This window comes from Cherax quadricarinatus, chromosome 20 (genome assembly GCF_038502225.1).
Source record: "Cherax quadricarinatus isolate ZL_2023a chromosome 20, ASM3850222v1, whole genome shotgun sequence".
Lineage (NCBI taxonomy): Eukaryota > Metazoa > Arthropoda > Malacostraca > Decapoda > Parastacidae > Cherax > Cherax quadricarinatus.
This window is the reverse complement of record NC_091311.1, coordinates 38,085,440-38,101,071: the sequence shown is the minus strand read 5'-3', so window position 1 is coordinate 38,101,071 and position 15,632 is coordinate 38,085,440. Positions and strand designations below refer to the sequence as shown.

Sequence of the window (15,632 nt, the reverse complement as noted above, 5' to 3'; positions counted from 1 at the left end):
TCAGGGGAGACATGATAACGACATACAAGATACTGTGGGGAATAGACAAGGTGGACAGAGACAGGATGTTCCAAAGAGGGGACACAGAAACAAGGGGTCACAACTGGAAGCTGAAGACTCAGACGAGTCGCAGGGACGTTAGGAAGTATTTCTTCAGTCATAGAGTTGTCAGCAAGTGGAATAGCCTAGCAAGTGAAGTAGTGGAGGCAGGAACCATACATAGTTTTAAGAAGAGGTATGATAAAGCTCAGGAAGCAGAGAGAGAGAGAGGACCTAGTAGCAATCAGTGAAGAGGCGGGGCCAGGAGCTGAGTCTCGACCCCTGCAACCACAGTTAGGTGAGTACACACACACACACACACACACACACACACACACACACACAACTGAACAATCCAAACCAACCATCACACACCGATCCCTCTGTTTCCACCCCCCGCACCACAGTTACAGTATTAGAACAGAAGTTGAAGGTTTGGTACACAAATGCAGATGGATTAACGAATAAACATGAGGAATGGCAAGAAAGAATCAATGAGAAGTCCCCAGACATCATAGCAGTTACAGAAACAAAACTCATGGAGACAATAACAGATGCAATCTTCCCACCAGGATACCAGATCATGAGGAAAGATAGAAGGGGCAGGGGGGGAGGAGGGGTTGCTCTGCTCGTAAAAAACAGATGGAAATTCGAGAAAATGGAAGGAATAGATGAGACGGGAGAAAGAGACTACATATCAGGTACACTTCAGTCTGGGGAACACAAAGTGGTCATTGCAGTGATGTATAATCCACCACAGAACTGCAGGAGGCCAAGAGAGGAATATGAAGAGAGCAACAGAGCAATGGTGGACACACTTGCTGAGGTGGCAAGAAGAGCTCACTCCAGCAGAGCAAAGTTGCTGGTTATGGGGGATTTCAACCACAGGGAGATTGACTGGGAAAACCTGGAGCCACATGGGGGTCCCGAAACATGGAGAGCCAGGATGTTGGACGTGGTGCTGGAAAACCTCATGCACCAACATGTTAAGGACACTACCAGAGTGAGAGGGGAGGATGAACCAGCAAGATTGGACCTTGTGTTCACCCTGGGCAGCTCAGACATTGAGGACATCAAGTATGAGAGTCCCCTAGGAGCTAGCGACCACGTGGTTCTGTGCTTTGAATACATAGTAGAGCTGCAAGTGGAGAGAATAACAGGAGTAGAATGGGAAAAGCCTGACTATAAAAGAGGGGACTACATAGGGTTGAAGAACTTCCTGCGGGAGGTCCAGTGGGACAGAGAACTGGCAGGAAAGCCAGTAAATGAAATGATGGAATATGTAGCAACAAAATGCAAGGAGGCAGTGGAAAGGTTCATTCCCAAGGGCAACAGTAACAACGGGAAGACCAGAACAAGCCCCTGGTTTACCCGACGGTGTAAGGAGGCAAAAACAAAGTGCAATAGAGAATGGAAAAAGTACAGAAGGCAGAGAACACACGAAAATAGGGAGATCAGTCGCAGAGCCAGGAATGAGTACGCACAGGTAAGGAGGGAGGCCCAGCGACAGTATGAAAATGACATAGCATCGAGAATCAAGACTGACCCGAAACTGTTGTATAGCCACATCAGGAGGAAGACAACAGTCAAAGACCAGGTGATCAGATTAAGGACAGAAGGTGGAGAACTCACAAGAAATGATCAGGAGGTATGTGAGGAGCTGAACAGGAGATTTAAGGAAGTTTTTACAGTAGAGACAGGAAGGGCTGTGGGAAGACAGCACAGAAGGGAACATCAAGAGGGAATATACCAACAAGTGTTGGATGACATACGGACAACTGAGGAGGAGGTGAAGAAGCTCTTAAGTGACCTTGACACCTCAAAGGCTATGGGACCGGACAACATCTCCCCATGGGTCCTTAGAGAAGGAGCAGAGATGCTGTGTGTGCCTCTAACCACAATCTTCAACACATCCCTTGACACTGGGCAACTACCTGAGAAATGGAAGACAGCTAATGTAGTCCCCATATTTAAGAAAGGAAACAGAAACGAGGCACTAAACTACAGACCTGTGTCTCTGACATGTATTGTGTGCAAAGTCATGGAGAAGATTATCAGGAGGAGAGTGGTCGAACACCTGGAAAGGAACAAGATTATAAATGAAAACCAGCATGGGTTCATGGAAGGCAAATCTTGTATCACAAACCTCCTAGAGTTTTATGACAAGGTAACAGAAGTAAGACACGAGAGAGAGGGTTGGGTAGATTGCGTTTTCCTAGACTGCAGGAAGGCCTTTGACACAGTTCCCCACAAGAGATTAGTGCAGAAGCTGGAGGATCAGGCACACGTAAAAGGAAGGGCACTGCAATGGATAAGGGAATACCTGACAGGGAGGCAGCAACGAGTCATGGTACGTGAAGAGGTATCACAGTGGGCGCCTGTTACGAGCGGGGTCCCACAGGGGTCAGTTCTAGGACCAGTGCTATTTTTGATATATGTGAACGACATGATGGAAGGAATAGACTCTGAAGTGTCCCTGTTCGCAGATGACGTGAAGTTGATGAGAAGAATTAAATCAGACGAGGATGAGGCAGGACTGCAAAGAGACCTGGAGAGGCTGGACATGTGGTCCAGTAACTGGCTTCTCGAATTCAATCCAGCCAAATGCAAAGTCATGAAGATTGGGGAGGGGCAAAGAAGACCGCAGACAGAGTATAGGCTAGGAGGACAAAGACTACAGACCTCACTCAGGGAGAAAGACCTTGGGGTGACCATAACACCGAGCACATCACCGGAGGCACACATCAACCAAATAACCGCTGCAGCATACGGGCGCCTGGCAAACCTGAGAATAGCGTTCCGATACCTTAATAAGGAATCGTTCAAGACACTGTACACTGTGTATGTTAGGCCCATACTGGAGTATGCAGCACCAGTCTGGAACCCACACCTGGTCAAGCACGTCAAGAAGCTAGAGAAAGTACAAAGGTTTGCAACAAGGCTAGTCCCAGAGCTCAAGGGAATGTCGTACGAGGAAAGGTTAAGGGAAATCGGACTGACGACACTGGAGGACAGAAGGGTCAGGGGAGACATGATAACGACATACAAGATACTGCGGGGAATAGACAAGGTGGACAGAGATAGGATGTTCCAGAGAGAGGACACAGGGACAAGGGGTCACAACTGGAAGTTGAAGACTCAGACGAGTCACAGGGACGTTAGGAAGTATTTCTTCAGTCATAGAGTTGTCAGCAAGTGGAATAGCCTAGCAAGTGAAGAAGAGGTATGACAAAGCTCAGGAAGCAGAGAGAGAGAGGATCCAGTAGCGATCAGTGAAGAGGCGGGGCCAGGAGCTGAGTCTCGACCCCTGCAACCACAATTAGGTGAGTACACACACACACACACACAGTATGTTCTTTGCTTTAAAAGAACTTGTTTAAGTGGGTTTCATATATATATATATATATATATATATATATATATATATATATATATATATATATATATATATATATATATATATATATATATATATATATATATATATATGAGAAAATCGCTCATGAAAACCAAATCTAAGAATATGTTAAACATCAAATTAATATAAATAAAAAATAAAAAATAAAAACGAAAACTAGAATCTAAGTAACTCTTCTGAGTGACTCACGAAATCGTAATGACACGATTGCAAATAAACCATACCACGGGTGGGGTTTGAACCCGCGGTAAGAGTCTCACAACTCCAGACCGTCGCAATCGTGTCATTACGATTTCGTGAGTCATGTTGACGACTTTGAGGGGACTTGAGCTAGAGTTCGCCACGGCCATGCTAGCGGGAGATTCGTCTGAAAAACTTGCATTTGTGGATACAGTGGTGCCTATGCTAACCTTCCTATGGTGTAGAAATATACCTAGTTGGACGAATCTTATTGAAGCTAGCTGGCCCAGTGGCAAACGCGATAGTCTGGGGTTTGGAGACTCTCTGACCGCGGGTTCAAACCCCACCCGTGGTATGGTTTGTTTAACTCTACTGAGCATTTATTATTACAGAGGCAAGATGCCTCTCTAATAGCGTAGACTCTACTCCATTAGAGACGCACAGTGGAGTGTCTGTACGCCACAGAAACACTCCACTGTTACCAGTTTAATGGTACTGAATCAAGTGGACAACACAGTGAGTGATTATTTGTGTACAGTGTGGTGTGTGGCCTCACAATGTTGATATATGGCACTAAATGGTTTTTTCCTAATGATCAGTATATTGTAATACATCTACTGACGTATTCCAAGATGTGTACACTTATTTTTACCAATATACATAACATTACAGCTGCGACAATTGTGTCTGTAGACTACAAAGGTCTGTAATTCAACAGGTGTAACATCGTTGAACTTAAAGATACGTTGAAATAGTGTATTTAAGTTTAACTCTGACTCTCACTGGAGGATAAAGTTCTTGTGACACTTTTATCTTATTGTTTTAAAGAAAAGATATTTTTATTTATGAAAGTTAATGAGAAATAAAGAACTGCTTTGTTATTTTTGATAACTGGGGCGTGACGTGACTGTACCGTGAATCTTGTGTAAATGTGTGTCGTGACTGTACCGTGAATCTTGTGTAAATGTGTGACGTGACTGTACCGTGAATCTTGTGTAAATGTGTGTCGTGACTGTACCGTGAATCTTGTGTAAATGTGTGACGTGACTGTACCGTGAATCTTGTGTAAATGTGTGACGTGACTGTACCGTGAATCTTGTGTAAATGTGTGTCGTGACTGTACCGTGAATCTTGTGTAAATGTGTGTCGTGACTGTACCGTGAATCTTGTGTAAATGTGTGTCGTGACTGTACCGTGAATCTTGTGTAAATGTGTGTCGTGACTGTACCGTGAATCTTGTGTAAATGCGTGACGTGACTGTACCGTGAATCTTGTGTAAATGTGTGTCGTGACTGTACCGTGAATCTTGTGTAAATGTGTGACGTGACTGTACCGTGAATCTTGTGTAAATGTGTGTCGTGACTGTACCGTGAATCTTGTGTAAATGTGTGACGTGACTGTACCGTGAATCTTGTGTAAATGTATGACGTGACTGTACCGTGAATCTTGTGTAAATGTGTGTCGTGACTGTAGCGTGAATCTTGTGTAAATGTGTGTCGTGACTACCTGGAGGTTACCTGGAGGTTATTCCGGGGATCAACGCCCCCGCGGCCCAGTCCATGACCAGGCCTCCAGGCGGATCAGGGCCTGATCAACCAGGCTGTTACTGCTGGCCGCACGAAGTCCAACGTACGAACCACAGCCCGGCTGATCCGGCACTGACTTTAGGTATCTGTCCAGCTCTCTCTTGAAGACAGCCAGGGGTTTATTGGTAATTCCCCTTATGCCTGCTGGGAGACTGTTGAACAGTCTTGGGCCCCGGACACTTATGGTGTTTTCTGTTAGTGTACCAATGGCGCCCCTACTTTTAATTGGGGGTATTTTGCATCGTCTGCCCAGTCTTTTACTTTCGTAGGGAGTGATTTCTGTGTGCAGATTCGGGACCATTCCTTCTAGGAGTTTCAAAGTGTAGATTATGATATATCTCTCTCTCTCCTGCGTTCCAACAAGTACAAGTCCAGTGCTTCCAAGCTTTCCCAGTAGTGACTGTTCTGTGAATCTCGTGTAAATGTGTGTCGTGACTGTAATGTGAAACTTGTGACTCTTCTGTGCATATTGTGATACTTGTAATAAGGCATGCTGTAAATGTTTCCTTAGTCTGTGTTTCTTGAGGCGAACACAAAGAAAGGTACAACAACATAGGCACGTGGCCTCGACCCCTGACGCATCCAGGGGCACACCACTTTAGGTCAGAGTGTGAACATGGCGTCACCCACCCTCCTTGACTCTCTCCAGTGGGCGGCCCACAGCTGACCACACCCCCCTCCTGGCTGGCCTCTGGCAGGGAATGATAATTTATTATTATTATTATTGCTGTATTATCATTATTGTAATTTTAGAGGTAGTAGTTGTATTAGTAGTGATAGTTATAGTAGTGATAGTTATAGTAGTGATAGTTATAGTAGTCATAGTAACAGCAGAATTTGTTTAATAAAACTGACAAAATAAAATTTACACAGTCCAAAATCACTGTGAAAATTCCATTGAGCAAAGTACATCACAGCTCAAAATTTGAAGCCAGTCAGAAGAGGCATTTTCCAGTTACTAAATGGAGTCTGCCTGGGGGGTTCCGGGGGGGTCAACGCCCCCGTGGCCCGGTCCATGGATTGTGCCAGTTGCCGGGAATCAAAATGGTTGGCAATCTTACTTCTTAGAGCTCTTTCAGATTTTTTTTTTTTGATGTGGAATGTTACTGCTATCGGTCTATAATTCTCTGCTATTGTTTTTCTGCCACTTTTAAACCAGATATACTCTATATGCATCTGCATATGCTAGTTATCATTTGAACAATTCCCTTGTTTGCAGTAAACCAGTGCTTAACTTTCTAAGTTGATCGAATTAGGCGATCTCAAGTTATAAGCGAAAACCTTTTAGGAAAGAGAGAAAAAAGAAAGTTATTTAGGGCACTTAAAGGCGGATCAGGTCCTGCTCCACCGTGAGGCCTGGTCATGGACCGGGCCGCGGGGGCGTTGACTCCCGGAACAACCTCCGGGTAGTGACATAATCCAGAAGATTATTGTGGACATTTACATTTATACTCGTTTACAAGTAATTCGCAATTTGGGGAAGAAACTTTTTAACGAGTTTCGGTCCGTCTTGGAGATAGATCATTCTGGAGTGAGAAAAAATTAGGGAAGAGATAGGAGACAACCATGGTTAGGAAAGGTGAGGAGACAGCTGAGATCAGGTCCAGAAACGTGTTATAAAAACTGAATAATTTAATAATAATATAGGCAAAAGCAGACATATACCAGGACAAAAAATCATGTTAGGAATTCTGTGAATAAAGCCGGTTCTACAGGACGTCGTCTGCGAGCGATAAAAGAGGAATGGATGACTGGCAAAGGACGAGCTTATGGGTGAACTAGTCCCAAACATGAGAGAAAAATAGCGTTGTGTTTATTTGCCTGTCATGAAGGTAATGTCCAATTGTGGATTAGTTGTGTAGTGCTGGAGTCACAGTACACGGTACTGTGGCTTTTGTTCTTCAGTTGCATTCATCTACAATGGCTAAGCACGCTAACGTTCCCTCGAGCATGAAATATGCATTTGCTGTCACCTGCTGGCCGACACTCTTGCTCCCAGTTACAAAAGATTGTCATAGTCTTGGTATTTACCGGCCAGAAGACCCATGTTTGGGCGAGGTACCGACATTCAGGTGGTCATTACAAGGCAGCAGTCAGGAGTTACACAAGCTGCGTGTTCAGGGAGTAACTGTGACTCACCACATCGTCTAAACCTCACCCTCATTGTTCACTGGAGATAATATTGGATGGTCCTGGACTGGGCTGCGGGCCATCGTCCCCGCAGCCCAGTCCAGGACCTGCACGTCATACCCATCCTGTCGGTGGGTATCTCCAGGTAGTCAGAGGCACATAATGGGTTCAGGGACTGGTTATTAAATGTTATGGTGCCTAATCAAGTTACAATGACAACGAACTATTTACATGTTCAGGATCTAGTCACAGTCGCATTGAGTTGTTTATATAAACATGAATTCAGTCACAAAAACATTACAGTTTAGTTTTCTGTGGTCATGGATTATTTATGTATGTGAGGCAAGGAGCCCTTACCATCCAGCTGTACCCACAGAGGAAACCTAAAGCAATGTTACAACGTTCACTGTGCTTAAGATATTAAGGAAATACTACTCGTTTCGAATGAGTAGAAGAGAGGAAGATAGAAGAGCTTCGCGTTAATTTCCATCATGTGTGGAAATAGAGCTTCTTAGAGTTAAACATTTGAACTTCACTAAGAGACGAATGTGACGTCACGGTGTTGCTTCGTAATTCTGGCTCCCATCTCCAGTTGCTTGTTTTAATTAATGCAGCAAGCAGCGACTTCTTCCTAGCTGAACACTACCATGGTATATGTGCTCAAGGAAGAAAAATAGAGGAAAAGCCGTTGGCCTACCACAACAAGAATGCGTAAGGAGCCTAGTGTGGGCGGAGTCTCGGAACTAAGTCACGGTTACGTTATTACTACGTCACTGACACGTCATTGTTGATCCGTGCGTCAGAATTTCGAGAAACACACTAGTATTTAGATTCTAAGAAATGCAGTAAAAAAAAAAATAGGCTGTTCGATATGTTAGCCAAACATAAAGTGTTATTCACCACACGTAACCAACAATACTTTGTTTTTTACAGAAAAAATCCCAGGAGAAACAAGGTAAATTTACTTGTGAATCAGAAACGTTCTAACGTATTTTCGTACACTGCGTGACCAAGAGAATGTCTCCGCTAACGGAGTGCCAGCGAGCAAAACATCACTTCCCTCCCTAGTTTCTTCTCTCACATGCTCGCTGTTTCTTCACCAGTTCTCAAGTTAAACCTTACATATGATATGCATTAATAGGACATACGTCTCAGTATTACAAACATAAGGGGTTCCCTTGAATCTCAAGTGCAAGCACTAAGCCTTGCCTTGGAGGTTGAGCGAGGTGCTACAAGTCATCCTGTACCTCTGACAGTTCACAGTTGAGACTGACAGCAAACTCAGTAATTCACACCACTGCCTGAAAAACAACAAGTTCTCTTGCTATTATGTTCAGGTTCTCACGTTCTCGTTGGAGGACAGAACAAACTTGGTCCGCAACTGATTTTAGTGGGTGTAGAGACATTGTGTTTGCTTGATAGAGAACCATTTGACATACTGTAGTCTGAGTGACACTGTTATACTGTTACGTGAAGCCGCACCTCATCACCTGTAAGGTAGCCGTCTCACCTGTCAGGTAATACATAAACCATGTAAAATACATTCCAACAATTTTGATTGTAAATTGGTCTGTTAATTCAGTGTAAATGTCGTGCTTTTTACTCAGAGCTTGAGTAGTTGGGTTATGAAGCAACGATCGATTTGCCAAACAGATTAATTGTAAATTAAATGCTGCAGTAATTGTGAAGAATCTCTCTGGAAATAGGTATACTGTAATGATGGAAACTAATACTAATTAAACTGGAATGAAGGGATTTGATCCTGTAGTCTCATGATCCTGACGTTGCTAGTCCCTCGCTCTAACTCTAACAGTGTGCTCACTGGAGAAGTCAGATATCAATACTAAAAAATCCGGGAAAGGTGAATTAATGTACAATTGTTATAGATTCCATCACACATTGGATTGTTCCTTCATGATAAAGTTGATAAGTTAGCAAAAAAACAAGTAGAATGTAACTTTTGTGTTTTTGTGTCTAGCGTTATGATTAATTAACATTAGGAGAGAAGTATTTAGTGAACCTGAATGTTGTAGAAATGCAGATGAAAGCCTGAGTAGATCTGTCATCCACTACGATAGCATGAACGTAGATAAATTTATGGAGCAACTTGCAATGTGAGCAGACCGACTGATGTTGTAGGCTTAGGCTTGGTAACAAGTACTTCTGGCAGTTTGACAGATGTACACAAATGATTAAACCAAATGCATAGTATGTGGTCAGCCTTATGGTCACTATCTATTCAAGTGTCCACTTATTGAGGAATATAATAACCTATATTGTGATATGTCGAGATATCTTATTAATGATAATAATCTTATTAATGATAATAAGATACCAGACATTAAGCAAATTTCCTAAATTTGCTTGCAACAGGTAAGTCATTTGTAGATATAAATCCAGATGTACTCCTGTTTTAACCCCTTAGAGCCTAGTTCTTAGACCTTTTGTTAATCCTTCAGGGCTAGTTCCTAGGCCTTTTGTTAATCCTTTAGGGCCTAGTTCTTAGGCCTTTCGTTAACCCTTTAAGATCTAGTTCCTAGGACTTTCGTTAATCCTTTAGGGCCTAGCTCCTAGGCCTTTTGTGTATCCATATTATCTTGCGCTACCTTCCACAGGATGGATATGGGTGCATAATAAACTAGCCACTTCGGTGTCAAAATCTATCTTAGTCCATCGCTCTGCCAACCTCACCACAGAGAAGCATAAGAAATACCACAACCAGGAAATGATTTTACCTCTAGGTAAACACAGATGAAGCATAAGACGACATTTCGGTTCGTCCTGGACAGTTACCAAATCACGAGTGATAATGAAACAGACGTTTCGGTCTAGAATGGACCGGAATGTCGTCTAAGATTTCTCCAAATTTTTAGATAAGTTGTGAATTCTACTCACGGCACTGTGACCTATTCATCAATGGAGAAATCATTGGAATGGGTAAGATTTAGGGTATCTGGGACTACATGTATGTTGACCCTGTGCATCTGTAATCTCTTATTATGTTATTCTGCTTTATTAAGAGAAACTGATTTCTGCCAGATGATCTTAAATTGAGGGAAGCTGACACGAGTCTTCATGGTGAAGGAGAAACTATTTTTTCCCTTCCAGAAAGACAATTTTAGCATTCCCCCCCCCTCCCCCCAAAAAAATCTGCCAGAAGAGAAAAATATAAACAAAAAAAAATGAGTAAGCAATGTTTAGACATAATAAAGAACAATTTTAGTAACGATGTCTGTCGTTAAGTTGGAAACCAGTGGTCGTAAGGAAGCAAAGAGAGAGAGAGAGAGAAAGAGAGAGAGAGAGAGAGAGAGAGAGAGAGAGAGAGAGAAAGAGACATAGAGAGAGAGAGAGAGAGAGAGCGCTTGAGGAGGGAGGGAGGTCCCTTGATGTTGGCAAGGGACTCTTGATCTAAGACCTATGTTCCAATCCCTTGAAGCAAGCCTGAATACCTTCGACTCAACCCCCCCCCCAAATCCAGGCCCCTCCCGTCTCCCAAGGCTCTATGTGGCTCGTACAGAATCTTGCAACCTCTGCTGTCGAGCAGATGCGAGATACGTCTAAGTGCTGTAAGCTTTCTGACCGCTTTGTTACTTCTCTTATACATATAATAATGATGATAATAATAATTCACTTAGAGAGAAATATGACGTGATAAAGCTCCACACAGAGCGAAATATTGTTCCAATCAAAACTCCTTCTTCAATGTGTTCTTCCTTCCTTGGCCATAGATAGTGTCACTGTCTTCGTCTTCTTTTCCCATCCTTCTTTACTCACACGCCTCTTTGATCCATTTCCATCCTTACCCATCTTCCTTCCCTTCCTCCCGCTAAGCTCTGGCCACAGTTCGATTTCAGTTACCCTCAGTTAAAAACCATAAAAGACTGGCGTCTCTGGGGCGGTGGAAGGAAGGTGACTGTAGGTATTCGTATGACACGCGCGCGCGGGTGAAAGGGGAGAAATCGGAAGCCCATCAAAATTGACTTGTCCAGGGAAGAATTAAGGTCATGGGGTGGAGCCGTAACTGCTGCTAGTGTCAAGGGTCCACCCCTCACGGTGACACCCAAGTTAACGTTCCTCCGCCCTCAGATCCTTAACTTCCACGTATCCTAAAGACCTGCAGCCGCACCTATGACGCCAACCATTTGCGTCTCCACATTTGGGTGTCCACATTTTGATGTTCGCACTTGGGTGTCCACATTTTGATGTTCGCACTTGGGTGTCCACATTTGGGCGTTCACATATGGGTGTCCACATTTGGACGTTCACATATGGGTGTCAACATTTGAGTGGGTGCTCATGAGAGAGAAAAAAGAGAGGTATATGAGATAGCGATGTTTGTCGTCAACACTGTTAACCTACATTGTGTCCACAACGTTCCTTTTCGCTTTCGGAAAGTTATTACAGCATTATGATAAACTATATCAAAATACACTTCTCTGGCAGAAGGATAGTGCGTCATACAAGGGCGACCCAGAATTTCTATACTTGGAGGCCGAAGGAGTGGCTAATTGTTTGTAGGCTGGGGTGGCTAGGAGACTTGTTTAGAAGCAGCAGGGACTTTGGGATAGCTGGGGGAAATTCTGGGGAGAAGTTGAAGCTCTTAAGCCCCTCTACCCTCTGGCGCCATCCCTGGCGGGTCCCAGAAAGCAGTCCCTCGCTCTTCCTCTGATATCACGCATCTTAATTTCTTTTTTGAGTTTGTGAAAGACTATGTTTTCCTGATACCAGTAGCTGGCACTAACACACTCCGTGCTATAACGAATGAGGACATCGGAAAAGTTACGCCGGATATGTTGGCCAATACTTGGAATGAACTGGAGTATTGATGAGATGTGTTACGGGACACTAGAGATGCACATGTTGAGGCTGCGTACACTAGACAACTGTGAAGCTGCATAAAAAGTCTAGCATTTCAACTATTTTGCAGAAGACTGCGTAATTTTGTCTCTTACCATTTTTATTGTAAAACAAACGTGAAGTCGGTAAAGGACTTTGTAGACAGAAACGATCCAGGGAGGTACCTACGTCTTGTCATATTATTGGAAAACGGAAGTCTGTCAAACATTTTGTACTCTGGCAGGTTTTTTTTCTTGTGTTCCTTCTTCATAAGCACATGAAATGATAACAGGTAATTCCTTAAAATATTTCACCTTACGTTGGATATATTTTTTCTTTTTCTTGCCAGTGTCTCTAATAATTCTTATTCTTGTAATAGTTTCTTTTTAAATTATGAGGCCTGGCATAGGGCAGGGGCATGGGGCAGGGGCATGGGGGAGGGTCATGGGGGAGGGTCATGGGGCAGGGTCGTGGGGGTGATGATCGTAGGCTCCATTAACCAATATATACTGCCGAGGCTGTGGAGAATATCCGACTAGCGAGCTGACTCGGACTGGTGCTTGAGGTGAACTTCGACAGCCAGCTGGAACCATGGATCAACCTCCTCCTCGTCGTGGTGACTAGTGTAATCTACGAACAAAAGGATTGCTGCTGCTGCTGCTGCTGCTGCTGGCGGCTTACTGATGTATCTGGCTAACCTGTTCTTAAAGCTCCACCAAATATTTACTTCACTGATGTTGCTTGGCAGTTTCTTCCCCTCTGGCCAAACCTGTTCTTTTCGATATAAGGTTTTAAACCAAAATTTGTTCGGTTTAAATCCTTTATTGCGTTCTTTGTCTTCGATATTTCACTCATTTTATTTATACACTTCACTTATGACAACCGTCTTTCTACTCCTTTGATGAATAGAGTTCGTTGCTCTTATTGTATCGTCTTAAGAAATCTTCAGGGTACTGACAATTTACAACGGCACCTTTTATAGCGTGTTTTACCTTTGTCACCTCTCGGATCACAACGTAATAATCCTCCCGAACCTCATTAATGTCTTCTTCAGAAATGATTCATCATCCTGTTTGTATCGTCAGCGAATTTATATTGCTATATAGTCTCTCATTTTTTACATCGGTTATGTTGATTATCGACAAGGAGACTACACTTACCCATGTGGAAAGTCGCTTGTGACCCGGACACACTCTTCTTTCATCCTTCTTATCCAAAGTCTCTGTTGCCTATCGGCCAGTTACTTATTTGGTGAAGAATCTTATCGAAGTCGAGTGAAGTTCAGACTTGCTCAACCTGGCCATGATAGTCCGTTGAACTTGCCAGTGGTAGACCTTTTTTTTTTCACCCTTCTCGTGGTGGTGTGTTGAACCCGGCCATGGTGGTGTGTTGACCCTGGCCATGGTGGTGTGTTGACCCTGGCCATGGTGGTGTGTTGACCCTGGCCATGGTGGTGTGTTGACCCTGGCCATGGTGGTGTGTTGACCCTGGCCATGGTGGTGTGTTGACCCTGGCCATGGTGGTGTGTTGAACCTGGCCATGGTGGTGTGTTCAACCTGGCCATGGTGGTGTGTTGAACCCGGCCATGGTGGTGTGTTGAACCCGGCCATGGTGGTGTGTTGAACCCGGCCATGGTGGTGTGTTGAACCCGGCCATGGTGGTGTGTTCAACCTGGCCATGGTGGTGTGTTCAACTTGGCCATGGTGGTGTGTTCAACCTGGCCATGGTGGTGTGTTCAACCTGACCATGGTGGTGTGTTCAACCTGGCCATGGTGGTGTGTTCAACCTGGCCATGGTGGTGTGCTGAAGCAGGCCAGCAAGTAATCGCAAGGCCAGAATCGACGCAGGAGACATTAAAATAATGGTGGTGTGTTGAACCTGGCCATAGTGGCCAGGCGAACACCGCCACTGCCGGTCGGGGTACAAGGCAAGCAAAGAAAAGAAAGGTCAGGAGACTTGGTGTCCGGACGCCGTGACCCATAACGACCTGTCTCAACCCCTCCCCCTTCCATTCCTCTTTCCTTCCCTCCTCTCTCTCTCTCTCTCTCTCTCTCTCTCTCTCTCTCTCTCTCTCTCTCTCTCTCTCTCTCTCTTTGCACTATCCACCTGCAGTATATATATTACATCTTGTTTACTATGCACTTCACTGCGCATACTCACAACAGAAGATGCACACACATACGTGCACCTTCTTCAGTATCGAAGCTGACGACAAACATAATATCTACGAGCATTTACATATAAAAGACTTGTAAAGAAGTTAGTAAACTCATCAGCTATGATGGGAATTGTGGCTCTAAGCGGTTTCCTTCTCGAAGAATAATGTAAAATAAAATTTTCGCGAGTGTGGGGCGCCAAGCACGCTGGGCTGCCTCAAGGTCAGTATAATGTAATACACTGTTGCCAGCAAACACTTTTCCTATGGCAGCAAATATTAAAATTATTAAGCTATTAAATCAGTGATACCAATTAAAAAAAATACTAATGTCAGCTCTACAGAGGATGTAATAGCCGAATTAACAATCAGTGTTAAGAATAAACTAGCAATCAGTGTTAGGAACAGACTATAATTATTATTATTATAATCATGGGGGAGCGCTAAACCCATAGGATTATACAGCGCATGTGGGGGGGATGGGAGACATTCAGGCTCAATTCAGGGAACCGGAGCACAGATCCAATTCCCTAGATCAAGAACCCCTCACCAGCATCAAGGAACCTCTCTTGAAGGGGAAATAGACTAGAAATCAGCGTTAGAAATAAACTAGCAATATTAGGAATAAATTAGCAGTCAATATCAGGAATAGACTAGCAGTCAGCGTTAGGAATAAACTGAATTCCATCGGGAATGCGTAAATGTAGACACCGGTCATCTAAGCACCAGGAACCAAGACAAGTCGAAATAATAATAGTATCTGCCCTAACACCCAGTCCATAAAATGCTAATGTAACCTCTGCTGGATGAAACCTTGTAAATATGAACCAACGGTCTAAGCTGTGAGCGGTCCTCTGTGAGAGGGTCGCTCACAGCTTAAACTGTGAGCGATCCTCTCATAGTCTAAGCTGATCTACAGATACCAGACAACGTCAGTCAGTCAGGAAATCAATCATCAGCAGGTTGTCAGTTAAAATAATTGATTTATTTAGAACACTGTAACTTTCAGTGAGCAACACCATGGGGGATATATTGGCATGCAAGATATCGGAAATTAGCAAAGACGTTAATCAAAGAAACATCAGCCATGACATGAAAATGAGGATAATTAAGAGCAAGTAAGTAAGTAATTAAGTAAATAAATAAGTAATTAAGTAAGTTTATTTAGATACAGGTACACATAAATATAATTACACAGTAATACGTATAAATTTCTTAGGAAAATTCCCCCACAAAATTAAGTGACTTATTTCCACTGTGGTCTTTGTATATCTCTCAGAGAATATAT

At 43.6% G+C, this 15,632-nt stretch overlaps 1 protein-coding gene across 1 annotated transcript in view; it reads left to right on the top strand.

Annotated features, from left to right (window-relative positions):
- The first annotated feature begins 8,852 nt into the window (after positions 1-8,852).
- The window catches only part of LOC128700726 (innexin inx2), a 240,758-nt gene continuing 233,978 nt past the window's right edge, over positions 8,853-15,632 (top strand). Inside the window, exon 1 of the mRNA XM_070086966.1 lies at positions 8,853-8,870. The gene's annotated coding sequence lies outside the window, so the exon portion shown is untranslated. The remainder of the gene's footprint in view (positions 8,871-15,632) is intronic.